The following is a 27,272-nucleotide window of genomic DNA, read 5'->3' on the forward strand; positions in this document are numbered from 1 at the left end:
CAAACTGTCTTTCTTTTCATATTGCCATTCTACTGAAAGACACCTCCTGAGTGCATCCAGTTCTCCTTTGAAGATGTTCACAGTGTGGATTGTAGGGCACAGCTATGTCTTCTGGAGTGAAAAGTTTGCAGAGAAAACAGATATCATGAGAGACCTTGCTTTGCCAAATGTAGACATTAAATGGATTGGTCAGAGAGGGTTAAAGTGGCGCCAATTGATGCCATTGGTGAAATCCTTCATGCAAATCCAACACCCTGACCTCATAATAGTGCACTGTGGTGGCAATGACCTAGGCACTTTGACTGGGGTAGGTCTGGAAATGCTTATGAAGGACACCTTTGCACAACTGTTTTCACTTTTCCCTAAAACTGCCTTTGTGTTTTCCAACATATGCCAAAGGCAAAAATGGAACTGGTCCAATCATTTCTGTCCGCAGATTGACAAAGCAAGAAAGCACGTCAACAAATCTGTTTCTGCTTTCCTCCGTGACTATGGTATGGGTGCCATTTACCACAACAACTTGCGTTTTGACATGCAAGACATTTATAGAGGAGATGGTGTGCACTTCAATGATAAAGGGAACAGAGTCTTCCTCTTGAACCTTAGACTCTGCATCGGTACTTACTTGTAGGTACCACTAAAAATCATTTCATAAACACAACGGCTCTTTTTAGAGCCCCCTAATATCTAAACACTTAAATCTGAATTTCATTTATTTTTTTATTTTTTTTCTACCGTACGCTTACCGTAAGCTTACCGTACGCGTACCCCGTGATTTTTTTAAAAAATCAATAAATGTTTTCTTTGTACTTTACAGTCCTTCTTTGACCCCCTCACCAATGTAAGGGGGTCTGTAACTCTCCTCATTGCCCCCTTTTCTTGTTTTCACTCTTTTTTTTCTGAGTGAAACACACAAAATGGCGGCCGTCGCTTCCTGGTTTCGGCCGATTCGAATGTTTACTAAGATCTAACAGCCAATCAGAATCGCGCACGCCACCGTACGCTTACGGTAAGCGTACGGTAAGCGTACCGTAAGCGGGCTCAGATATATATATTGATTTAAAGGCTATTTTCTCAGAATCTACTGAACAGATTTACACCAAACCTACAAAAGGCACTTCCTTGACATAGGGACTACCTCTCTGCCAAATTTCTAGTAATTCTGTTCAGCCGTTCGGGCTGTAGCTCGTTCTAAAGGTCCTATGGAAAAATGCATGGGAAAAACGCGTTTTGGGACCCCCCTTCTATCTCAGCCCCCGCTTGACGTATCCCCCCGAGACTTTCAAGGTAGGAGCGGAGCGTAGCGCCCCACCTATTTTGAGAAATTCGCGAGGATTCATCGACCGGCGCCAAAGTTATTCAAAATAGAATGTTGCGGATTTCCTATGGAAAAGGGGTCCTAACTATAACTACCTACTGGCGACCGCCAGTAGGTAATATATATATATATATATATATATATATATATATATATATATATATATATATACTTACTTACCTTAACCACTTTTACAGAGTATATGCCTTTACCACGCATGCCTTTGCTTTGTAATGGCATGCGTGGTAAGGGCATATTCATTGTAAAAGTATTTGTTGTGATTAAAACGCGTTGTAACAGCACTTGTGTTGTTACAAATGCGTTGTGATGGTATGCGTGGTGTTGACATGCAGGGTAACATCATATATTCATTTACTACCTAAACATGAAAGTCAGGTGATAATATGATGGGTATTTTGAAATGTTTTTGACCTCTCCATGGTATTTACACTCACTATGGGCCAGATGTATGAAAGGATTTAGCATTTCTTAAGGGACTAAATTACAATTTCAGTCTATCTCGAAATGCTAAATTGCCTTTCCAGATGTACAAAGGTGGATAAGGAATGAAAAAGTGTGATTTCTACCCAGTAGAAATCACATTTCGTGATTCCCTAGATAGAAAATTGCAAATAGGGATTTTCCTATTTGCGAATTACTATGCACATGTACAGCATTTCCTAAATATGAAATGGTCATTTACGAAATTATATTGCTATTAACTCCAAGTCAGTGGTAACCATGTGCAATTTAAAACAAGCATTTGCAATGCAATCGGTCTCACCTTTGGGACCTTATACGTTTTTAGCTATGCAGCACATTAACCTGGGTGCTTCAACATCTAGTATTCTTTAACTTGGAAGTTTTTTTTTTTTACAGTTTTATATAGGTCGAACTAGACATGAAGGTTTTGGGGCGCTTAACATGAGCCTCAGTTACATTAGGCAAGGAAACATAGGCATATTATGGAAGTGCATTGAGAAGTATTTATTTTAAGTGTTATTTTTGTATAACTGGCTGGTAAGAGCGCACTGCATCCATCCGAGGGCAGGCTGCAAGGAAATGGCACTTCCTTTCAACACATATGTGACGTCTTATGAACAACAAACTTACCTTTAGAATATGTAGTGAATCGCTGCTGCATTGTGCCACTAAAATAAATCTGAATACCTTTGGGTGGATATGTACCGGAGTTGTAGAATTAATCCAAACTGATTTAAATTAAATGTGGGCCTACAATATATCTTGTTACATAGTTAATAAAGGGGAAGAAAGACTAAGGTAACTCTGATGGCGTTTGAAGCCCTGACATGCAAGTTACACATATTAGCAGCAGGGTTATTAACTCAACTATGTAAGCGTCTAGCGAGAATATCACGAATGATGCACATCAGCATACTCAATTGCGTTTCACCAGGTCTATGCTACACAAGATAAAGAAGAAAAAAAGATAGGGCTCAAACAGCTGTAATGTTTGCCCAGCCAGTAAAAGTTTTAAAACAGTGCCTGAATCCTGTTCAGCATCTATGGAGACAGAGGGAGGGGTGATTTGCTTCAGTGATGCGGAACAGCACGGCAAATACAGTAAGGGAGAGAAGTTGCCCCTTTTAAAACAGCAACAGCAGATGGCTGCAGAAGATGAAGAGGATTGAGCAAATGCACAGGTTCTTGTGAGGGGGAAGAAGAAATAACCAGGATGGGTGGGAGCCTTAAAACAATGGACGTTCCAAGCTTGGTGAGACTTTGAAATCTACCAAACGCAAGCCAGGGAAAATGTAAACATGAGGGCAGAGACGAACTGTTTGAAAGTGAAAGCACGAATGGCACACTGTAGGAGAAACTCAATAAAGAAAATAGTTCTTACAAGGCTAAGTAACACGTACTGTACCGTGTACCAACCGAAGTAAAGGGGCCAGTAGCCATGGGAGGTTACAAATGAAGACAAGGCTGTATTTAGGAGGGACTAACAAGCCTATTTACGAATCACAATCCAACATTTACGAAGGACAGTGACACAAGCCAATGACAAATATGGGCGGAGAGTCGGAGTGGCTTCCATTCCATACTCTACTACAGCAGATTGCCAGCGTATAGAGCATTTGTACTCTTTACATGTGCACCTCTATTTTTCGGGGTGCATCAAGAGGGGCCTTAGGCCCATAGGCATGCTTGGTTTTGCATTTGACAATTTGTGATGACCTATTAGGAAATATAAATTTGGAAATGCAAAACCATTTTTACCTATGGGTCAATAGGCCCATAGGAACGAATGGTTTAGCACATCCTAAATAGCGATTTCCTAATAGCGATATCTACCCTGTAGGAACCGCTTTTAGGATATCGATATTTATCAATATATTTTTACATTCCATTTTGCATTTCCTAAATAGCGATTTCTTTTGATTCGCAATTTAGGAAATGCAAAAACTGAATTTTGTACATCTGGCCCTATATGTGCAAAGTGACAAACCTATGATCAGATTCTCTGGCATAAATTCAGCCCTGGGTTGTTTGTGACAGTGCCAACATGTTTGACACTCAAACATACATTTGTCCTTTAGACACCTCTGATGTCATTGTTTGCCTACATGACATTTGCACAGCCTTTGATTTGTTCACTTAATTTAGCATGACTATTTGCTTAATACATGTAGTGAATTTACAGCATGTGACATGGATAATTATATATTTTTGGTCAACCAACAGCTAATGCTCTTTATAGGGCAAGTTGTCATGGTGATCTTAGATTGACACATAGGTATGGGAATGCAAGCAGTTCTTATATAGGACAAACGTATGATTCAGTACTTATATGCCTTGATTATGACATAATTGATGTGGCAAGAGAGTGTTGTGATTGGGATCCTGAGTACACTGGTTGCATTACGCATTGCATTATTTTTGCATTGCGAACTGCCTGATTGTTGGATTACGCATTGCATTATCTTTGCATTACGAACTTCCTGATTGTTGCATTACGCATTGCATTATTTTTGCATAACGAACTGCCGGATTGTTGCAGTATGAGTTGCATTATTTTGGCATTACGAACTGCTTGATTGTTGCATAACAAACTGCATTATTTTGACATTACAAAGTGCCTGATTCTAGCATGACGAACTGCATTGCATTGCAGTAGGACCGCATTGGATCATAGAGAATTGCTCATTAGTACCGCAAGAACCTACAAGGGCTTGGTGGCCTAATAACCGGCAAGGTGAAATACTACAAATATGCATATGTTGGATTCTTATGGTGTGGTCTCATCGTATATCTTGTTTATAAACATATAATCGTTTTTTATGAAATTCGTGTGGAGTCCATTTGGGGTGTCATCATTGGTTTGCTGAGAGCGTAGTTACAAATACTTTACACACTTGCCTTGAAGATAAGCCTGGCTGCTCGTGCCAAGCTACAGAGGGGGTGAGCAGGGGCTATCTGAGAAGGTGTCCTTCCTCTCCCTGACTTAGAAGCAAGGGTCTCCATTTGGACTAAGGTACCTACCTCAGCCAACTAGAGACCCCCTGTTCTAACAATGTATATCTCTGCTTTCCTTACCAATGAGTAGGCCATTCCCATATCATCCACTCTGGAACAGCTCATTTATAAATCTGTGGTGGAAGATGAATGTATCATGCACACTCCCTTGATATTGAGCCAAAACATTGATAAACATCCCCCGAGGATCCACTATGACCTAGACATTGATTGGATATTAGTGCTTGCGGTTTCTGAAGGGATGGAATGTTGCAGCAGGGGGCACCAATTGCACATGTGTGCAATCAGTTGCACCAAGGACATGTGGGAATCCAGCAATGGTGTAGAATCCTTGCTTGGTGTCCAGATGTTATCAAGCTTTGGGGAAGAGGAAGCAGTGGGGTGTGAGTTTGATTATGGCAACCAAGGCAGAGGGGAGGAATGCAGAAAATGCTCCCTGTTAGACTTCTGCCAATCTGTCTGTTGTGATCTGGAAGGAATCGGATGCCAGCATGTAGAGCACAGCCATACATTTCACATGTGGGGGAATGTTATTGGGCCTTGCGGTTGGTGGCTGGAGACTTGGCACAATCTTATGCAGCAGTTCAATGATAGACTCCCTCCTGAGTCTGTAGAATTTCATGACCTCATCCGCCTGTTGTCGATGAGAGATATGCGCTGCAAGAACACATGCATCCTCCTCCTTTGCTGCCTACATGGTGGTCTCCTAGTTGCAGAATGACGACCTCCATGGTGTAGTTGAGCTTGCCAAATTGTTTTGTGGTGTTGTTCTTTTTATACCATACACTGCTTTGTTTCCTATGCCTGGTTTGGAGATGCACTGCAATTTTGCCACATTTTAGGCTTTGCGCTTCCCAATGATGCGTGATGCATTGTCAAACCCATAAATATCACTACATACCTTTCCGTTGGATTTTGCGGGGGAACGCCTACATTGTATATATAAAAAGTGAATAATAATAATACAAAAAAGATGTGTTTCACAGCCTCGCCAGTCAGCAATAGCTGCTTACTCATGCCAGGAATAGCTGTTTGCTGAAGCGCAGAAAATCTCCATCTGCTTTCACATAACAATGCACATTCTCCAAGTGCATATAGAGACCCTCAAGAGCTATGGAATGTGTCTTAAAGGACAGACCAGTATTCTGGGGGGTTGAGCCCATTCCCCACAGTTGCATTTCTGATTTCAGCCGTTCATAAATGGGGCACAGGCACTGGCTGCTGAACTGATTTGATTCATATGAACATAAAATTACTGCGCAGTAAGGCACCCCAGCTACCTCCTGGTGGCCACTAGTATTTATCCTGCAGTAGCACAGCAGTGCCAAACAAAACCTTATATGAGTATATTTCAGAAGAAAGCACCACAGTCATGGGTTTGTTATCAATCATAACTTACATCTCAAAGCGACATCAGTATAGTTCGTAGCTTGTGTGTGTGGCTGATGGCTGTTTATTTTGCTCAAAACCACAAAGGTGCTGATTCCACATCAAACCTTAATCAGGCCTGGGTGGAGCTGGCGGGTTACTGAAAAACTCTGCTAAATTCCACAGAGTTCCGCGAGCGGGCGGAGTTACCCTGACAAACTGAACACCTGACCTCTTCTGTCTTCTTGCATGCTCTCACAGTAGTAACAGCAACGAAATGCTACTGTAGCCACTAATGTGGGAGACTGCAAATAAAAAATATGATAAATGATGGAGGATTATTGCATTTTATTGTTTTGTAGTATGCGTAGCACTTCCTACCACTGTCTGTGATGCTGAGGCACTTGCCTGCACAGGTAGCACGCTTCACCAAAGTGTATTGCTTTCAGCCAATGTTAAAAAGCCTTTTTTGTTATGTGTGCGAAGACTTGTGAGGCATGGTTATTCATCGTATCAATTGCGGCCCATGGTGGTTTGATGGCTGCATAAGTGCAGTTATTCAAAGAGAGTACAAGAGGCCAGTAATTTAGAATTATAAGGAAGGTCAATGGTGCAAGGAATGCAGTGGATAATGGTTTGGGAATGCTCTAGACACCAGTAAGGGAATGGACGCATTTGTTTAATGCAGGCTGAATGCAGCAAGTGAAAGTATGTTGTGGTCCACGCATGCATGATGACCCCTAGGGAGCTGGATTGGGAAAATTAAAGAAGATTGAAGGCCGCAGTGTCTGAAGTGAAACCCGCTTCCCTGCCCCCCTCCTGCTGAAAAAATGAGCCGGCGTTCCTGGGAACAGACTACTCACTTGTGCAGTTTCAGTGCTGATATCCTCCGTTAGCAACACAATCACTCAAAAGTGAAACCCACCCCCTGTCATCCCTCAAAGTCCTCTTACCAGAATTCAAGCCTGCTGTGCACCGGCTTTTTTGAAAGTGTCCTAGTTCCCTCACCACATTTCCAAACTTTCCAACTGGTCCCACTGTGCTGCGAAGCTCCGCCGATCCTTAAGTATGGACTTGAGCAGAAGAGACACAAAAGAAGGGTTGGTTCCTGCAGCGAAGTTCTTTAACAGCTAGAATGCTAAATTACATCCAGACTCCATGACCTTAGGGGGCCATGCAGCAGGACGAATAGCACTCTTTCGTAAGCTGTAGGCTTATTATTAGATGCCTTTTTGAGCCTATTGATTGGGAGGAAGCATGGGCCGTGTCTAACTTGATAGGACCGGATTCTTGCCTACCTGGTTATCTCCAAGAATCCTCTCAGGTTGCCAGGATCTTTTTATCTGCTAAATAGTGTGGAGGGGAGAAAATCCAAATCTCAATACATAATTAACTAAATCAAATCTCAATTAGGAAGGACCACTGACTCTGAATCTAAAATGTATAGGATTTTATTACAACCAAAAATAACTGCACATACAGACACCTTAGCACAAGGTGAAGAAGATAAATGGGCACTAAAACAAATGCAAGTCTACGAAAGAGTCTCATACGACTCAGAACAAAAAGAATAACAAGCTCTAGAAGCCTAAGAAATGCAATAGTCAGACCAATGTCTACATTAGGGATCATTAGTCTAGAAGAAAATCAGTTAGTCTTTCCCTACTCTATCTCTAAGGTGACATCCCTACCTAGCATTTCCCGTCCCCAGGAAAGAGAATAAAAAGGTGTCAGAAGTGAAGACTTCCTTAGAAGTACATTCACTTAGTCAGAGCTCGTTCTAAGATGCTCCTTCTAGCTTCCCATCTAAACCTCAACTGCTCAACCCACGGGGCACTGTCCCTAATACAAAATCCCAAAAACATAGAACACGCCCTTCGGCACACCTCTTCAGCCAGGTCTTCTTCCAGTACTATTCCAGTGAAACTTGTACTCCATCCAACGACGGTTAGCTTGACCTTGGGTCCCAGGCACCTTCTCCGCTGAAAGTATCATCCACACATTCCAATGTACTCCCCAGTTGGAGTCTCGTACCATCCTAACTCCTAAAACAAAGACCTAATCTCACTAATGAGCTAAATGTCCTTGCACCTGCAACAGAAACATGGGAACGAAAAACTTTTCTCTTCTCTGAGATTTTCCATCATCCTGTAACCCAAAGCCTTTACCAAGGGAAATCATTTTTCGGCCTACAACGTTTAGCTAACATAAGAAAATGATCAGGCCTTTCTCTTAACGTATATGCGATCAGGCCTTTACACTGTTAAACACTCCTAAATCGCACTCTAAGCATTAGTTTCATCACTCTTATATACGTGAATAAGCAACTTGCACATATAACTTCAACATGGCACACGTTTAAACTAACACATTGCATTACGTGAAAATCAAACATTATGCGTTTACTAAAATACATTCACAATGATCTGCAGCATTACTTGTCATTAAAGCATGGTTACATTTCTAAACACACCTACGTTAAACGATTCTAGTAATACATTTCTATGGCACACTTAACATACATCGATTAATATGCGGGTGCTGACTAACGGTGAATATGATGCACCCCTACAAACTTCAGAATAACGTGACGCTCTATCAGTTCCCCCCTTTGATGACAAATGTCATCACACCATCACACAATTAGTTCCCTTGGAGAAAGAACCGACCTAAACAGTACTTGTTGCCATTCTCCCTCAACAGAACCTCTCCATATTCTTGATATTCTGATACTGACTATCCTGCAGTCTAGCCATTCGCATTTCACTCGCTCTGAGAGCTCTTTCAATTCTGTTTCCTCTGTACCACTTGTAAGCTCTAATGAGACCCCACAAGCAGATCACACAAACCACAACAATAATGAGGGGTTTTAGCACAAACCCAAGGAACCCTTTTCCCAAATTCGTAAACCATCTTCCCACACGACTAAATCCTTTACCAACCTCTTCCCACACACCTTCTTCAGTCAAATCTTCAATCTCTTGAAGAATCGTGGTAATGTTATCTATATGTCTCTCCAGATCCTTGCTATTATCTGGAATATACGTACAGCATTCCTGAACCTTCAATAATTTACAGACTCCGCCCTCTTTTGCCAATAATACTTCTAAAGCAAGGCGATTCTGCAAAACCATCGCTCTTATCGACAACATCTCTCCATCCACCAATATCAAAGACCTTGCTGTATTCATTGACATCTCATCAACCACAGTCGCCAACCTTCTTATCTTCACATCATTCAAAACCACACTCAAACTCGGTATCATTGCTCCAAAAATATCACCAATCACTGCTCCCGCACTCACAGCTCTCTTTACTTTAGAATGATGTCCAGTCTCCAAAAGCTCCAAATCTTCTGTATTATAGATTTTCGGAAAAATAATAGCCAAATAACATGTACCATACCAATTCGCAGGCAACCTAACATAGGCATTCCTTCCACGCACGTAATACACAGTTAGAATCACTTGCACTGAGCCTTGCAAAAAGTTCTTAGCAGAATCTTCCATTGTAAAGATATGGTCACACGTACTTTGTCCTACCGAAACCTTTTCATAGTAGGTCTGAGGACGTCTCACACACAACTTCCCCTTTTGCACCTGGTCCAATGCTATAGGTCCATAACTCCCCTTAGATCTGTGTAATCTCTCCTCATCGATCCAATCTACTGGACTATCTCCTGTATTTCGTGCGTGGGTTAGTTTTCTATATCTATCTTCTACTTGACCTACAAACTTCTTCTCTGTATCTGATAATGAACATGTCAAATTATGTCGGTGAGCATAAGCCGTATCCAGTTCCAAAGACGGTATGAAATACTTCCGGAGTCTGTCCTCTGACTTGTAATAATCGTATTTATTCAAATGCTTGTAAGCTGGAGCTTCAGGAAGTACTGCATTGTAATTGGAAAAGAAATACGCGAACTGACCTCTTTCGCAAAAGATACTAAGCAACAAACTACAAGAAATTCCATACGTCAATGGAAGATGATGGTATCTAATACCCTCATCTACAGAAGAAGGTAACTGCATGCACACATAGCAGTCTTTCGCATCCATCGCATCCACATATTCGTACAACAATTTGCATACGCATTAAGCTTAAAATCAGTTCTAGATATATCTATGTGAAATCTGCGACTCTCTACAATTAGTAAAGCTCTTTTAGCTCCCATAGTGACCTCCTTTTGGCTAGAAGTGGTAGGTGTAGGTGTTCCCTCTACCTCCCCCTCCTGCTCATGTGAAACGATATATGAGGCTACAACTATTACGACTATAGAAACAATCACCAACCCTATAAGTGTACCTATCACTAATTTAGCCCTACGGTGAGTATTTCCAGCATCTGCCATCTTTCAAAGTTCTCAAAGTTCTTGGCTCGACAGCAACAATTACGAGTCTCTTTCTCCTCCAGATATCGCTTGTCAAGCAGTTCAAATGACACTTCAAAATCTGGAAATCCCCTTACAACTTTCGGTTCCTTATTTACACAGTCCACAAAAAGACTTCCCTAGCCCTCTTTCGTCGACTTTGACGGAAAGTCCCTAAATTTATTCTTCTTCCACTCGGGCCTAGGTTATCTTCTTTTAGACTTTTATGTACAACAAAGTTCACCTTCAGTCCAAAATAAGATCAGCTCCCAAGATTTCTAAAACGCGTTGCAAAAGTTCAAGACGAAGAACCACTAATTCTTGATGCGGTGGTACAAAACCAAACGTTGGGAAAACCAGCGTCTTCAAAATCAATTCACGAATCTTGCTCAGAAGTGGTGGATTTGGAATATTGAGAGTCAGTATTCCTTCGATTTCCACCCCTGGAACCAACAGCAGCACGTCTATTTTCAGATTCGGAGAATCGCTGACCAGCGTCAAGGACCTCAGCCTCCCCGTGCTCAATACACCTGGCATCAGTCACAGCGTATGTCCACTCTGGTGAGGCGTACCTTTGACACGGCACTCTTGTTCTCCTGGATCTTCTCAGACTAGCTCGAGCTTGCCCTTTGTCACTTTGCTCAGATTCAGACGTTTCAGAAACTGGGGCCAGACCTCTTTCAGGTGCCAATCTCAAGTTCAGCCGTCTCTGGCTCACAGGCCAAACTCTTTCTGCTTCTGTGGCACTTCTGCTTTCCCTTCGGGTACCCTGTGCACTACTTCCTTCTTCGGCAGAATTTGACTCTACTCCACGCACAGCAACACTTTCTCCGTCTGAGTCAAATTTGGGGCTGCGATTTGCACAACCCCTTTCAGCTCGATCTAGTGCACAACCAACTGCATCAGCAACCCTCACAGCTTGGCTTGCTCTCTCAGATGGCCCTGCCACCTCAGCTGGATTTTCATTCATGAGCGGGGCTGTATCTTCCAAGGGTGCTGGAACTCTGCAGGTGTGGGAGGCATGCACCCAGTTCGGCAATCCCCCACACTTCACTGCCGTGTTCGTGACCAGTATTACCTGGTACGGACCACGCCAACGAACATCCAGGCAACTCTTCCTCACGTGTCTATGCACAAGCACCCAGTCTCCCAGGCACAAGTCGTGGCACAGGTCACTTGCGGCTGGAACAGTTGCTGCTTGCACCTGCTGGGACACAGAGCGGACTACGTCAGCCAGTCCCTTACAGTAGTCGAGAATCAAGTCATCTGTGATGTTAATCAGAGCAGTAGCAGGTATCGCTGGTAATCGCATTGCCCTCCCCATCAGGATCTTGTGTGGTGACAACCCCGTTCTCCTATCTGGAACACTATGAAGGCTCATAAGGACCAAGGGCAGTGCGTCAGGCCATTTCAGGGATGTCGAAGAACACACTTTCGCCATCCGCGCTTTCAAAGTCCCATTAACTTGTTCCACAATCCCAGAAGCCTCTGGTTGATAACTGCAATGCAATCTCTGATCCACATTCAAGGCAGCACAGAGCAATTTCATGATCTCACTGTGGAAGTGTGTCCCTCTGTCCGACTCCAAAGAGGTCGGAAACCCGAACCTAGGGATAAGTTCCCTCAAAAACAGCTTAGCTACAGTGAGTGTGTCGCACCTACGTGTTGGGTAAGCCTCCACCCATCTTGAATAGACACATACCACAACTAAGATGTACCTCAACCCATTAAACTTTGGCATCTCGATAAAATCCAACTGCATGCTATTGAGAGGCCCTCCTGACCTCCCAATGTGACTCAAAGTTACAGCAGTTGTCTTTCCTGCATTCATCTGCTGACATGTAACACACCTCTGACATACAGCTTCAGCAACCGCACGAAACTTCGGATTGTACCATGTCTGTCTGAACACTCGCACCATTGCATCTCTGCCAAGATGTACTGCACCATGTATCAATCTTGCCATTGGATTCAACAGACATTCTGGTAACGCATCTCGTCCATCACTTGAAACCCACACATCCACATCTCCCTTCTCACATCCTGCTCATATCCAGCTATCTCGTTCTTGATCAGTAACCTCATCCTGCAATCGCTTTTGTTCCTCCCATGTATCGGCCATGGCCAACATCATGCTGAGATCGGTTCCTTCTTGGCTTTCTCCAGCGTACCCTCCAGTAAATATGCATCCTTGCTCTGCACAGAAGCGGGCAACCTCATCAGCATAATTATTTTCTAAAGACATAAAATCACTCCCTTTGCTATGTGCTGAACATTTGACAACTGCAATCTCTTTCGGACATTGTAATGCTTCCAACAACTGTCTCACATATTCCCCATTTCTGGTGGGTGAACCTGAAGATGTCATGAACCCTCTCTGTGACCATAACTGTCCGAAGTCATGAACAACACCAAACCCGTACTGACTGTCGGTATAAATCGTTATCCGAATCTGATCAACAGCTAAACAGGCACTGATTTCAGCTACCTGTGCGGAGTGTACCCCTTTTAAACAAGCAGCTTCAACCACTCCTGTGATGGTACATACAGCAAACGCTGCTCTCAATCGACCAACATCGTCTCTTAAACATGAACCGTTCACAAAGAAAATTTCATCAGGGTCAAGGAGCGGTTCATCAACAATGTCTGGTCTCGGTTTGGTGCATAGTTCAGTCACATCGAGACAATCGTGATCCTCACAATCTTCACCATCTGCATTTGGAATAGGCATCAATGTTGCCGGATTTAAAACAGAACACCTCTTCAAAGTCACATTTTCTGAAGCAAGTATAACTTGCTCATAACGTGTCAACCTGTTGTTCGTGAGGTGCTGTGTTTTAGTCCTTGTCATCAACAATTCAACAGAGTGTGGCACATAAACTGTAAGCGGATGTCCCATTACAATACTCTTGCATCTTTCAATACTGACACCTGTTGCAGCAATGGATTTAAGACATCCGGGCAACGCAGAAGCTACTGGATTTAAAGTAGCTGAAAAGTAGGCAACTGGTCTACGGACACCTCCATGATTCTGCGTCAGGACTGACAATGCACAACCTTCTCTCTCGCAACAGAACAATGTGAATGCCTTGTTGTAATCAGGCATCCCCAAAGCGGGAGCACTACACAGGGCTTCTCTCAGCCTCAAAAATGACATCAAACAGTCATTGTCCCATGGTACCGGATCACTCACATCCTTGTGCGTCAGCCGTTGCAAAGGCTTCGCTTCAAAGGAGAAGTTGGGAATCCATTGACGACAGTAACCAACCATCCCCAAAAACATTCTGACTTCTCTCTGAGTGGTAGGCACAGGCATATTCATAATAGCCTCAATACAATCTGGTGACACCTTTCTCCTGCCCTTCTCAATTCTGTGACCCAAATACTGTACTTCACTCAGACAGTACTGCAATTTGTTCGGAGACACCTTGTGTCCATTCTCTGCCAAATAATTCAGTAAAGCAATGGTATCAATTCTGCAAGTGTCTTCAGTTTCTGAAGCAACGAGCAAGTCGTCAATGTACTGCACCAGAACGGAGTTCTGTGACAACACAAGACTTTCAAGATTCTTTTTCAGGATCTGATTAAAGATCGATGGACTCTCTGTGTACCCCTGTGGGATACGACACCACGTTAACACACGTTTCTCCAGCCGGAAAGCAAAAATAAATTGGCTTTCCTCATGGAGCGGTATCGAGAAGAATGCTTGACACAGACCAATCACTGAAAACCACTCAGCTTCACATGAAGTTTGAAACAGGATCACAGATGGATTCGGTACCACCGGACAACATGGAACAACTTTCTCATTGATTTTTCGCAGGTCCTGCACAATCCTAAACTTCCCACTCGGTTTCTGCAGTCCCATGATAGGTGAATTACATGGGCTATCCTGCTTGATCATAGACTCAATTACAGGTTTGATCCCTGCAATCGTCTCAGGTACAAATTGTACTGGGGCGTCCTAGGAAATTCTACATTCGGCTTGACCTGAATCTTCACTGGCTCTACACCTTTGACCAATCCGATCTCTTCTCCACTGAGGTCCCACACATCATGCGAAGTGGGTCGCACACCGCTCGTCATACTAGCAAATAGCCCCATAGGATTCTGGAGGATGTAGTGACAGCGGCGGGTACACCTATGCCACGAGTAAAAAGTTTAAAATGCCATCCCTGGACACGTGTTTCGAGGTAATTGCCTCTCGTCAGCAGGGAGCAGGTACGTATGCGGGGTGCTGTAGACTGCCAAAAATTATCAGGTCTAGTACCTCTCACGGCGCGCGGGTGCGGGATCCGGGCTCGTCAACCCATAGCTCAGGGAGCTTTAAATACAAAATGCGAAGTGGGTCGCACACCGCTCGTCATACTAGCAAATAGCCCCATAGGATTCTGGAGGATGTAGTGACAGCGGCGGGTACACCTATGCCACGAGTAAAAAGTTTAAAATGCCATCCCTGGACACGTGTTTCGAGGTAATTGCCTCTCGTCAGCAGGGAGCAGGTACGTATGCGGGGTGCTGTAGACTGCCAAAAATTATCAGGTCTAGTACCTCTCACGGCGCGCGGGTGCGGGATCCGGGCTCGTCAACCCATAGCTCAGGGAGCTTTAAATACAAAATGCGAAGTGGGTCGCACACCGCTCGTCATACTAGCAAATAGCCCCATAGGATTCTGGAGGATGTAGTGACAGCGGCGGGTACACCTATGCCACGAGTAAAAAGTTTAAAACCTGCTCCCTGCTGACGAGAGGCAATTACCTCGAAACACGTGTCCAGGGATGGCATTTTAAACTTTTTACTCGTGGCATAGGTGTACCCGCCGCTGTCACTACATTCTGCAGAATCCTATGGGGCTATTTGCTAGTATGACGAGCGGTGTGCGACCCACTTCGCATGAGGTCCCACACATCAATTGACACAGAATCCCTCAGGTCAAGTGGAAGCTCCTCCACTGTCAGCGCTGGGTACATTTCTATACACACGCGCTGATTTGCATCCTTTGTCTGCACTTCAACTCCCTTTGGTGTGCAATAGATGGTGCAGTTCAGCTTGCTCAACAGAGCTCTTCCTAACTGGCACACTGGACTTGAGTCACACACCACAAACTGGTGTCGATCTCTGAATGTGCCTATTCTCACAGGAATTGGCTCTGTCAATGGGCTAGTCAATTTCTTATTTGCTACACCAACAACTTGGATCAATTGTCCCGAGAGGGGTAGGTTAGGGACTACTGCTGATCTTACAGTAGACCGGGTAGCACCAGTGTCAACCAAAAAGGTGGTTGGGTGACCATTAATATCTGCCTCAACCAATGGTCCCCTCTGGTCTACCTCTAAAACTGCTCCAAGTGTGCAGTCTTCCTCCCCTCTCAGGCACCGTCATGCCAATGGGTCTGGACCGAACTCCTCACTCTCTTCGAACAAGGGCATCTGTTGGTAATTCGAACTCCTTGCTGAACATTTTGGACCCTAGGTGGCTGAGGAACTTGCACCTGTGGACTATTAGTCCCCCCTTTTGCCATCCTAGGTCTAGTCACAGTGGGAACCATTTCCGGTACAGGTACCTGAACTATCTCTACTTTTTGCTGCACCTGATTCATTGGATTCAAGGGACACTCGCGTTTGCAGTGTCCAACCTGGTGACAAAGATGACACGCAGTGGTCTTTTTCAATGTTGCCACATCCATCCCTGTCTTGGGATCAACTGACTTTGGTCTTCCCTGACCTTGGACATTCTGATTTCCTCCCTGATTATTTCCCTGCTTCTTTCCTAACGTTCCTCCACTAGGCTGTCCCTGAGCCATTTGCATTTGAACAAGCATCAATTTGTCCTTCAACTTCCTGTGCTTCGATTCTATCTCATCACTACAGTACCTGGCATACCGCAAAATCTCATCCACCGGCTTATTCTGCCAACAAATCAAATGCTGTTATAACATGAGACTAACCTCTGGCCTCAATCCCAACACAAACTTCGAAACAAACTGTCCCATGTCCTTTGTATCCAAGACATCTAATTCACTGTACTGTTTAAAGATCTGCAATAGTCTCTCATAAAATTCATGCACTGTCTCTTTTGGCTCATGCACTGTCTGATCTATTTTGACCCAATCAATATCCTGAGGTGAAATTTTTGACTTCAGCCACGTAATCACTTGTTCGAACTTCTTCATGACTATGGGTGATGGACCATTTGAAACAGGATCCCTGTCAGTCTCTGAAGTTGGCCATTCAACAGCGATCTTTCATGCCGACCATAAATCGCTTGGAACCACAATGTCAAACAGCTTATTCAAATCAATCCACAACACCTTCGAGATCTTGACAAACCGATCAACCTGCTTGTACCACTCGACGGGCTTTTCCCGCAAGCGGGGAAAATCGTTCGTAAACGCAGCCAAATCACCCCTGCTCCAAGGCACATGCACATATCCTCCATTCTGTACCTCTTGTAAAGGGAAATTTCCTACATCCATCGTTCCCCCACCTGGAGGTGACGTCTCTCCTATCGTCCTTTTAGAGCTCTTCTTCTTGGACCACCTTTCTTCCCATTTTTCAAGCATGATCCATGCACGCATTGCTATAATCAAATTTTTGATATGGGTCCTCAATACCATGACCCTCTTCTCTTCTAATTCTTGGTCGCTATACTGCAATCTATGGCTCCCCTGCAATTGTTTTGGACAGATCCACATCATACTTTTTAGCCAATTCTGACAACTTCTCATGTGCAGTTCTTGCCTTGCGAGTCACATCTTTCGCTACAAAAAGTAACTCATCTTGCTCGTACATGTACGTTCTTTCAAGAGGCATATTTCCACTCATTATCTAATCTACTTCTGCTTTCAACCTTACAACATCTAGCATTCTCCCTTTCAAGGCTCTCTTCAGTACTTATCGACATGCTGCCCCATTCCGTTCATCGTACTCGCATTCCTGCTCTTGATGTCTAATTCTTTCTGCCATACTCCTAGAAACGGAACGATTGCCTAAATTGCCTTGCTCACTCTACAGTTCTCTCACTCTGATTTTGATTCCTCACCGGCGGTGCCAACATTCGCAAATCTGATCTTGATTCAACCAAAGACCACGGTCTCATTGACCTCGCATCCGCCTGTCTCCTATAGGAGTCTGCTGTAGCTGGCAATGGCGTACTCCATTTGATAGGTTTTGGAGTCTGCTCCATCCCGCTCACTATTCCATTTCCCTCTACCACGCTCCTCGATCCTACAGCTGACTGTACTGAACTCACAACCTTCTCTTGATCTGGGTCGTAAACTGAAACAATAGGCCCAATTGTAACCAGTACCTTTAGAGCATCCGGTAACCTCACACCTCTCCCAACCTCTGTGTTTACTACGGGCTGATTTTGCGTGCCCTCAGTTCCTGTTGGGATTTTCCCTTCTACTCTCACCTCTGACTGAGTTTGTAATCCACTAGTCCCTTCTGCTTGAGCCGACTTCCCTTCATAGGAATCTGGATTGTATGGAGGTGGTCTCTCAGACAATACCCTTTCTACTAGACTGTCATCTGTATCACTATCGTCATCTGCACTCTTTGATTTAGCACTGTCTGTCTTCTCCAGTAACGGGTACCACCTATCTCCCTCTGTCGTTTGTACTCTCCACCTCTTCTCTTGTGCATCCCACCTTGCATCCTGGAATGCCTTAATTGACTTCTTTACCCTTTCTTGACTTCGGTCTCTTTGCCTGTCATGTGCTGCTCTAATCCATGCATGCAATGCCTCAAACTGAGTTGGTCTCGGCAAAGGTCGCAACAAAGACATTACAGATTTCAACTGATACAACACTTCCAACCTGAAGGAGCCATATTGCGGGAAAGCCAATTCTCCCTCGCCTTGGGTCATTTTATGCCAATTTTCAAGCCAAATTATAGTATGCAACCCCACATTTCTTGCCATATAATGCGCCGGAGTATCCTCGGGAGGGGCTTCTTCTCCCCCTTGAGAAACTACGTTTGTCACCTCAACGTAATTCTCGGAAAACCTTAAAACACTTCATGATGAACACATTTTCGATCACGCACAATGTTTTCGTTCACTTCCTGATGTCAATCCACCAATAGCAGCGCGACTCACACCAACCGACCTATCGCAGCGTGACACCTTCTGACGTCACTTTTCCTCCGCTCGCAGCAGTTCCCCTCCTTCACAATTCACGTCTCACCCTTGCATTCATCCCATTCATACGCTGAAATAACTATTTGTCCCAAACAAGTTACTTCTCTGACTGTCCGTCCACAGTCTCTCGAAGTTGTCGACCTCAACTGGCAACTGTCTGTCCGCGAAACAACCAGACAATCACCTCTCTGATAGGTTTCAAGCGCTCAAATTCCATGTACAACAACCCATGACCAGCGTCGGTTACTCATGCACTCACACATTCGCACCCCCTATCTCGGTCCGGGTAATCGATGACATCTCACGATCCCCTTTCGGTGGTCAACAAAATCTACTGCGGGTGTCTTCTACACCACAATCACTTAAGCTACTCGTCGAGCCTAAGATTTTCCCGGGCTGCGCGCGCTCACAGCCTAATCTCACAATCACTCAACACTCACTCCAACTCTGCAAGACATCACACAATCAAATCAACACCGCAATCTACAAACATCTCACCCTATTCCTACTCACTCCTCCACGAACCGCTGCTTTCCGCCCCACCGCTACTCTCCATCAATCTCCATCAACTGCCGTCGTCCGCTGCTCGCCATCCGATGAGTCACCCTCACTTGACTTCTGTGGGCCTCTAGAACCTCTTATCTTGACCTAGATCTCCCCTCACTATCAGAGATAACCATCCTACTCTGCTACCAACTGATAGGACCGGATTCTTGCCTACCTGGTTATCTCCAAGAATCCTCTCAGGTTGCCAGGATCTTTTTATCTGCTAAATATTGTGGAGGGGAGAAAATCCAAATCTCAATACATAATTAACAAAATCAAATCTCATTTAGGAAGGACCACTGACTCCGAATCTAAAATTTATAGGATTTTATTACAACCAAAAATAACTGCACATACAGACACCGTAGCACAAGGTGAAGAAGATAAATGGGCACTAAAAGAAATGCAAGTCTACGTAAGAGTCTCATACGACTCAGAACAAAAAGAATAACAAGCTCTAGAAGCATAAGAAATGCAATAGTCAGACAAATGTCTACATTAGGGATAATTAGTCTAGAAGAAAATCAGTTAGTCTTTCCCTACTCTATCTCTAAGGTGACATCCCTACCTACCATTTCCCTTCCCCAGGCTTCCCATCTAAACCTCAACTGCTCAACCCACGGGGCACTGTCCCTAATACAAAATCCCAAAAACGTAGAACACGTCCTTCGGCACACCTCTTCAGCCAGGTCTTCTTCCAGTACTTTTCCAGTGAAACCTGTACTCCATCCAACGATGGTTAGCTTGACCTTGGGTCCCAGGCACCTTCTCCGCTGAAAGTATCATCCACACATTCCAATGACTCCCCTGTTGGATTCTCGTACCATCCTAACTCCTAAACAATGACCTAGTCTCACTAACGAGCTAAATGTCCTTGCACCTGCAACAGAAACATGGGAACGAAAAACTTTTCTCTTCTCTGAGATTTTCCATCATCCTGTAACCCAAAGCCTTTACCAAGGGAAATCATTTTTCGGCCTACAACGTTTAGCTAACATAAGAAAATGATCAGGCCTTTCTCTTAATGTATATGCGATCAGGCCTTTACACTGTTAAACACTCCTAAATCACACTCTAAGCATTAGTTTCATCACTCATATATACGTGAATAAGCAACTTGCACATATAATTTCAACATGGCACACGTTTCAACTAACACATTGCATTACGTGAAAATCAAACATTATGCGTTTACTAAAATACATTCACAATGATCTGCAGCATTACTTGTCATGAAAGCATGGTTACATTTCTAATCACACCTACGTTAAACGATTCTAGTAATACATTTCTATGGCACACTTAACATACATCGATTAATATGCGGGTGCTGACTAACGGTGAATATGATGCACCCCTACAAACTTCAGAATAACGTGACGCTCTATCAAACTCGAGGCTTGAAATGCATACTGGAATGTACATGGATGCAGAAGAAAGACTTCTTCGCCTATGTTAGCCCAGGGCACTAGACAGAAAGTCTAGGGGTGGGCTGGCGCTGGTAAACTCTGCCACGTGGCGGTAGGCAGAGGTTCTGCCTCACTCTGTGCTCCAAGTGGAGCGCGATTGGCAAAACGCTGTAAACTCTACTGGCGGAGCGGAGTTTTCTTCCCACCCCTAACCTTAATTTTGCAGAAATGCAGTCTTTCGAAAGAAGAGCTTGAGTTAACATTAGTATACATTTTGGTGTTTGAGTGTGAGGTCTGCATCCTTTCATGACTCTTAATATCCTGCTTCAGTTTAGATATATGCATGTATTTGTACCTATGAAGATAAACTTTCTCATCCTACTCCAGCTTACTGGAAGGCACACACTTAAACATAGTGTGTCCAGGCGTCCCGAATGTGCAGGGACAATCCCGATTTTCAACAGCGGTTGCTGCAGATTTCGGGAAACTTCGCTCATGTCCCGATATTTAGAGAGAGTCGATTAAAAACAGTCAGAGGTGCCTTTTATGTTTTCCAAAGCAGGGATAGTTAGCAGCTGTTATAAGAAAGCAGTTTAATTAACATGTATGATACTAGCTTTAAAAAGTACATTTTATTCTGCAATTCTATGCTGATGAGAGCTCGGTTGAAGTAAAATTGTAGTCCATCGATTTTTGAGAAATGTCCCGTTTTTTTCCTTTAAAATTCTAGTCAATATGAGTACCTCTAAAAACACCTGGATAAGAGCCAGACACATGCCCATTCTCAAGGAATGTGAATGAGTAACATTCCCCTGCACATCCTTTCCCTCCTCACGGTGCCAGTCGTACATCTGGCCTGTGGGAAGGGGTGAATATTTAGTTCAAATTAAAAAGATGCACATACTGATCCTAACACAAGTTATATTCATACTAGATATTTTCAGCCAACATTAACATGCATGGAACAGTGACATAAACAAGTAGCTAAGAATGAAAGACTATAAATATGAATATTGTTTTGCAAAGTTGTCAAAAAAACATTCTCAAAGAAATTTATTTGAATGGGAGATTGTAAAACATATTTATATACTGAAACTGGCAAGGAGTTTCAGGGACTTAATCGTTCCAGTCATCTGAATGAACAGCAGGTCACAAATAGGAATCACGACACAACCAACTTGGCTATTCATCCTGTCAAAGTCAGTAACTCAAGAACATGGAATTGATAGTAGTAACCCATGTTACTTACAGTGATAAGAAACATCAAATCAGCAATTACATGCACCACTTAAAGCACTTTTTTTATTCATTGGTGTAGAATATGCAGATAGATACATAGCTTGAAAAGATCAGTGTGCATGACATAAATATAACAGACAAAAGTTTAATAAATGCTCTTTTATGATACATAGGGCCTCATGTAGGTAAATATAATTTACCGATTCTTAAATACCGAACTTTACCGAATCGGTATTTATGAATCGGTAAGTTATATGTAGGTAATAATTCGGTAATAATTACCGAATCGGTAACATTCGGTATTCAAGAATCGGAATTTACCGAATCGGTAAATACCGAGGTGGTATTTACCGAATCGGTAAATTCCGAAGTGGTATTTACCGAATCGGTAAATACCGAATCGGTATTTACCGAATCGGAAAAACGAAAACACATGACTGGATGAAACAGCCAATCCTGTGCAACCACACCCCACCCAACCAGGAAGTGGCCACACTCAGGCAGGTGCACACAATCAACAGACCCTGGAGAGGCTGGGAGTGCAGAGGAGAGGCAGGGAGCCAGTGCCTGATTGTGCAGCTCAAAATCACAATGTCCAGCCAGAGGACACAGAGAGATGGAGGGGAAAGGAGGAGGAAGCAGAAATTCAGCCCCAAGGAACTCCAGGTGCTAGTGGAGGAGGTGGTGAAGCAGCACCAGAAGCTGTTTGGGAGGCAGTCCCTGCAAGTGCCAGAGTCTGAGAAGCGCAATATATGGCTGGGAATCCAGGCGCAGGTCAATGCTGTTGGAGTGACCCCCAGGGACATTGAGGTACTTAAAAAGCGCTGGTATGACCTGAGGATCATCACAAAGAGGAAGATGGGGGAACTACAGAAGGAGGCCAGCCGGACAGGAGGTGGAATTAACAGGGCACCTGCCCTCACCGAACTGGAGGAGCTGGTGGAGGCCACAATAGAGCACGAGAGCGTCGTGGGGCTTGGGGATGCCGACAGCTCTGCCAGAGCCGCCACCCAACAAGGTAAGACGAATGCACAGCAATGTAGCCCCCCCTACCCCTATCCCACATCCCCCATTGTGAAATGAGTATCCCACTCCAGTCCATGTGTTAGTGCAGACAGGCAATGCATTATGGGAGATGTAGTCAGGGAAACCCCAACCATGAACTGAATAGCACAGAACAAAAATGCATGGTACACACATTAGCCAAAAGCAGGCAGAGGACAATGTGAGAGTGTTACATAAATTTATTGTGATGCTTGCAATGCAGGCCTTCAGGTACACTGAGCTGATGTTGCATTTCTGTCCACAGATGTAACATCGCGCAGGACTGCACATGCTACAGGAGAGAGGGCACACCGGCAAGACAGGTCAGCTCTGGCCAGCACAAGTTCTACCCAGGGATCAATGCCACAGCCAGCATCACCACTATCACAGCCAGCATCACCACCACCACAGCCCGCATCACCACTACCTCAGCCAGCATCACCACTACCACAGCCAGCATCACCACTCATGCTTGAGTCACCGGCCACATCACCGCCTGCATTTGTGAGGTCGAGGAGGCGTGCTGCTGCCAGGTTGCGAGCGTTAGAGACCTCATCTGACGACAGCAGGGGCCCGGAGCCAAACACTATGCCCCAGGATGGGAGCCATGCCACTGTGCCCTCCACCTCACAGGGAGCACACACGGGTGCAAGACGGCGCCGCAGGTCGCGGGTGCAGAGTCCACCAGCAGACGTTGACAGCCATGGGGTCTTCTCCGGGCTCGAGGGCAACATGTTGAAGCAACAGCGCCTACAAACAAAGGCAGTTATGTCAGTTCAGCGGCATATGCGGGGACTGAAAACCACTTTTGTCAACACGGACAGGAACATCAGCGCAATGGCGGTGGGGATGAGTGACATGGCAGCGGGCATGCGGGACATGTCCCAGTCTATCAAGCTGTTGTGCAGCAAGTATGACGCAGACACAGCTGCACGGCACAGGGAATGGCAGAGGAGAGACAGTCATACCAGGGCACTCAACCGGCTGGCAACTGCCACTTCACTACTCTGCCGGCGCTCTGTGGCTATGCAGGAGGGCCTGACACACTGCAGCAGCGACGTTTCTAGGGGGATGGTGCAGGTCACCAGTGCACTGGAGGTGCTATTGACAAGTCAGGCGGCCACAACTGGTGCAGGAGATGCTGCGGAAAGCATCGACACCAGCAGCAGGAGCAGCAGAACACCCCGGGTCCCAGATACACGCAGGAGCAGCAGGCGGCATTGGGCTGGCACTAGTGAGGAGGCTCAATCCGTGCCATCCCACACTGTAGCGCGTGGCCGCAAACATTAATGCAGCACCGCATAGCCAAAGACAATTGGGTGACGTAACCCTGGACTTGCTACTTGTAATTACGCAATGTTGCCAGAATGGCATATTCTTGGTGTTGTGGCGTAGTGCCGCATTATAAAACTACGTCATGACATACAACAACTGGCTGTGTCCCCTTACTTACTCAGAAATAGTTGCATGTGATCTCTGCCCGTCTCTCTCTCCCATCTGTTGCTGTTGGCACTCCAGCAGCGTTGGCCTCTGGCTGACCTGAATCATCCTCATTGTCCTCAAAATCTGTTAGTTCCACCTCTGTACCTCTCTTCGTGGCAAGGTTGTGCAGCATTGCACAAGTGGCAATGATCTTGCAACAGATGATGGGTGTGTACTGGCGTGCGCCTCCGCTTTTGTGGAGGCAGCGTAACCTGCTTTTCAATAGTCCAAACGTGCGCTCCACCACGTTGCGTGTAGATTTGTGTGCCACGTTATGTCGTCTCTCACTCTGGGTTGATGGGTGTAGGTAGGGAGTGAGGATGAATGACCGCACGGCATATGCACTGTCGCCTAGGTGAGTATGAGAGTACCATCAATCACATGCCTCAATACACGATGATTTGCACTTAGTAGAATGGAGTGTCACTGTTACTTACCTAGCAGGTATCCTTCTCCAAATTCTCCGGCAAGCAGTCGTGTGTAGATCCCACTGTTCTGGAAGATGAAGGAGTCGTGGGTGCTCCCAGGAAACTTAGCTACGATATCAGTGATTATGTTCCCTGCATCGCAGATTACCTGCACATTTATGGAGTGGGTGGACTTTCTGTTCCTGTAGATGTGCTCAGTGGCAGCTGGTGGGCAGATTGGAATGTGTGTGCCATCAATACAGCCTATGACATGGGGGAACTGTGCCATGTGATAAAAGTCTGTTTTGGTTTTCTGCAGTTCAGCCTGTGTGACTGGGAAGCTGATGTAGTGGTGCATTCTCTGCATCATGGCATCCAGGAACTTCCTGAAGAAACGGGACAGGCAACTCTGGGATACACCACCCACCGAAGCTATCACCCCCTGGTAACTTCCAGATGCGAGTAGATGTAGGCTGCAGAGCACCTGCACATGTGGTGGTATGGCATGCGCCCTTCTTGTTGGCTGGTCCAGGAGTGGGTGCAGGTCCCTTATCAGGTCCATGATGGTTTGGGGGTGTAGCCTGTACCTTTCATGTATCTCATCCTCAGTCAGTTGGAAGAGTGTGATGCGCTGTCTGTAAATGCGTTCCTCCCGTCTCCAAATCCTCAGTCCTGCTGCCTGTAGACGTAGGCGCCTTGCAATGACATACAGAGCGGCCATGTTGTCCATGCTGTTGCATTTTGGGATTGCTTATATGCACTGTTAATGCGTACCACCTGCTTTCAATCTGTGTTAATTACCGACTCTTAATTACTGAATTTCATGGATTTCTTAATTACCGAATTTACCTACATCTCTTTTCTCATTTTTACCACTTCTTATTTACCGATTCGGTAAATATGTATTCGGTAAATATGAATCGGTATTTTTGAATTCGGTAATCATGAATCGGTATTTACCGATTCATATTTACCGAAAACTGGTTTTTGGCCTCCTACATCTCACTTGACTAAATACCGGTCGGTAACGGGATATTTACCGAATTTCGGCCGTTACCAACCGGTATTTAGCTACCTACATGAGGCCCATAATGATCATATGCAATCGGTAATATGCACATTGCAAATGTATGTGTTTATATAAAGTTTACAGACACATTGGGCCTGAATTAGATCTTGGTGAATTTGCTCCCGCCATCGTTTTTCCGTCGGATTCTTTGTCCGCCTGCTAGCCAGTATGCCTGCTCTATTTAGATGCTGGTTTGTCGATGGATGAAAGACCGTCAGAGTACCGCCAACACTGTAAGAATTTTCTACTCATGTCGATGGGGTTTTAGGCAAAAGCGGCTGTCAGAGGCATTCTGACCATTTCTCTACCGGGCCATTTACGATGCGCCTTCCTGTCGACGTAACTGTGACTGGTAAGCCCTCACATCTGAGTTGGCTATGTTGAAGGTATATAAGTTAGAAACGTAAATCTTTTTCTTTTTCCACCTCTTTTGCCAACATGAACCCTATTGTACCAGTCTTGCCATTGCTGCTGGTATGTGACCACAAAGCCAATCAACCCTGTCATCACTGGAACTGAAGGTGAGCTCTTTTTTTTACTTGTTCCATCTGCATTGTCTGTTTGCATTAACTCTGGGCTTCTGTATTTCAAAATTCTCTACTGCTTTCTCTGAATTTTAATAAATGACAATTGTCACATGAGTTTTAAAGGTGTACTATGTTTATTTTAATCACTTGCCACATTAACATAAACCCACCTGTATGAATCATTAATAAAAAATAAAAAGGTTTATTTTGGTGTAAGTGTCTATTATCATGATGAACGCTTGCACCAAAAGTTATAGGTCCATAACAATTTGTTTATCGCTAATGTTTGCACTGTACATCATTTTTTACCTAAAAACCCTTTGTCTTTACTGTCATAAATGCAAGTCATAATATGTATCACACATTCTCATCATTATTATTGTTACTAGTCAACAACTTGTAAAAGAATAAACATGTCAGGACAAACTTTGTAAAAATATATTTTTTTATTCATAAATGAGATCATTCTCTAAAATAATTTATTCAGGAAAGAGTAATACAGGGGGGCAAACACTATACACAGCAACAGCCTATGTTATTGTTGCCCAGAACTTGCCTCCTAAACAGACTGCCAAATGGTAACCTCCTCAGGAAGGGGCATCTATTGAGCACAGAGCAGGCACCTCAAAGATCCTTCCTTGGAGACATGGGTTTGGGTTTGAAAGGGGTGGGTAGGATTGGGAGGGGTGGGTTTGGGAGGTGCGGGTCTGGGATCGGAAGGGGTCAAGGCCAGAGAAGAAAGTAAATCAAAATGAGGAGAAAGGATAGGAGGGGTGGAAGAGGACTGGGGTTTGGAGGTAGAGGGAGCTGGAGTGTGTGATGTGAGTGTTTGCCTGTTGTGTAGTTGTATGTAGGTC

The sequence above is a fragment of the Triturus cristatus genome, chromosome 2_1 (assembly GCF_964204655.1).
Source record: "Triturus cristatus chromosome 2_1, aTriCri1.1, whole genome shotgun sequence".
Lineage (NCBI taxonomy): Eukaryota > Metazoa > Chordata > Amphibia > Caudata > Salamandridae > Triturus > Triturus cristatus.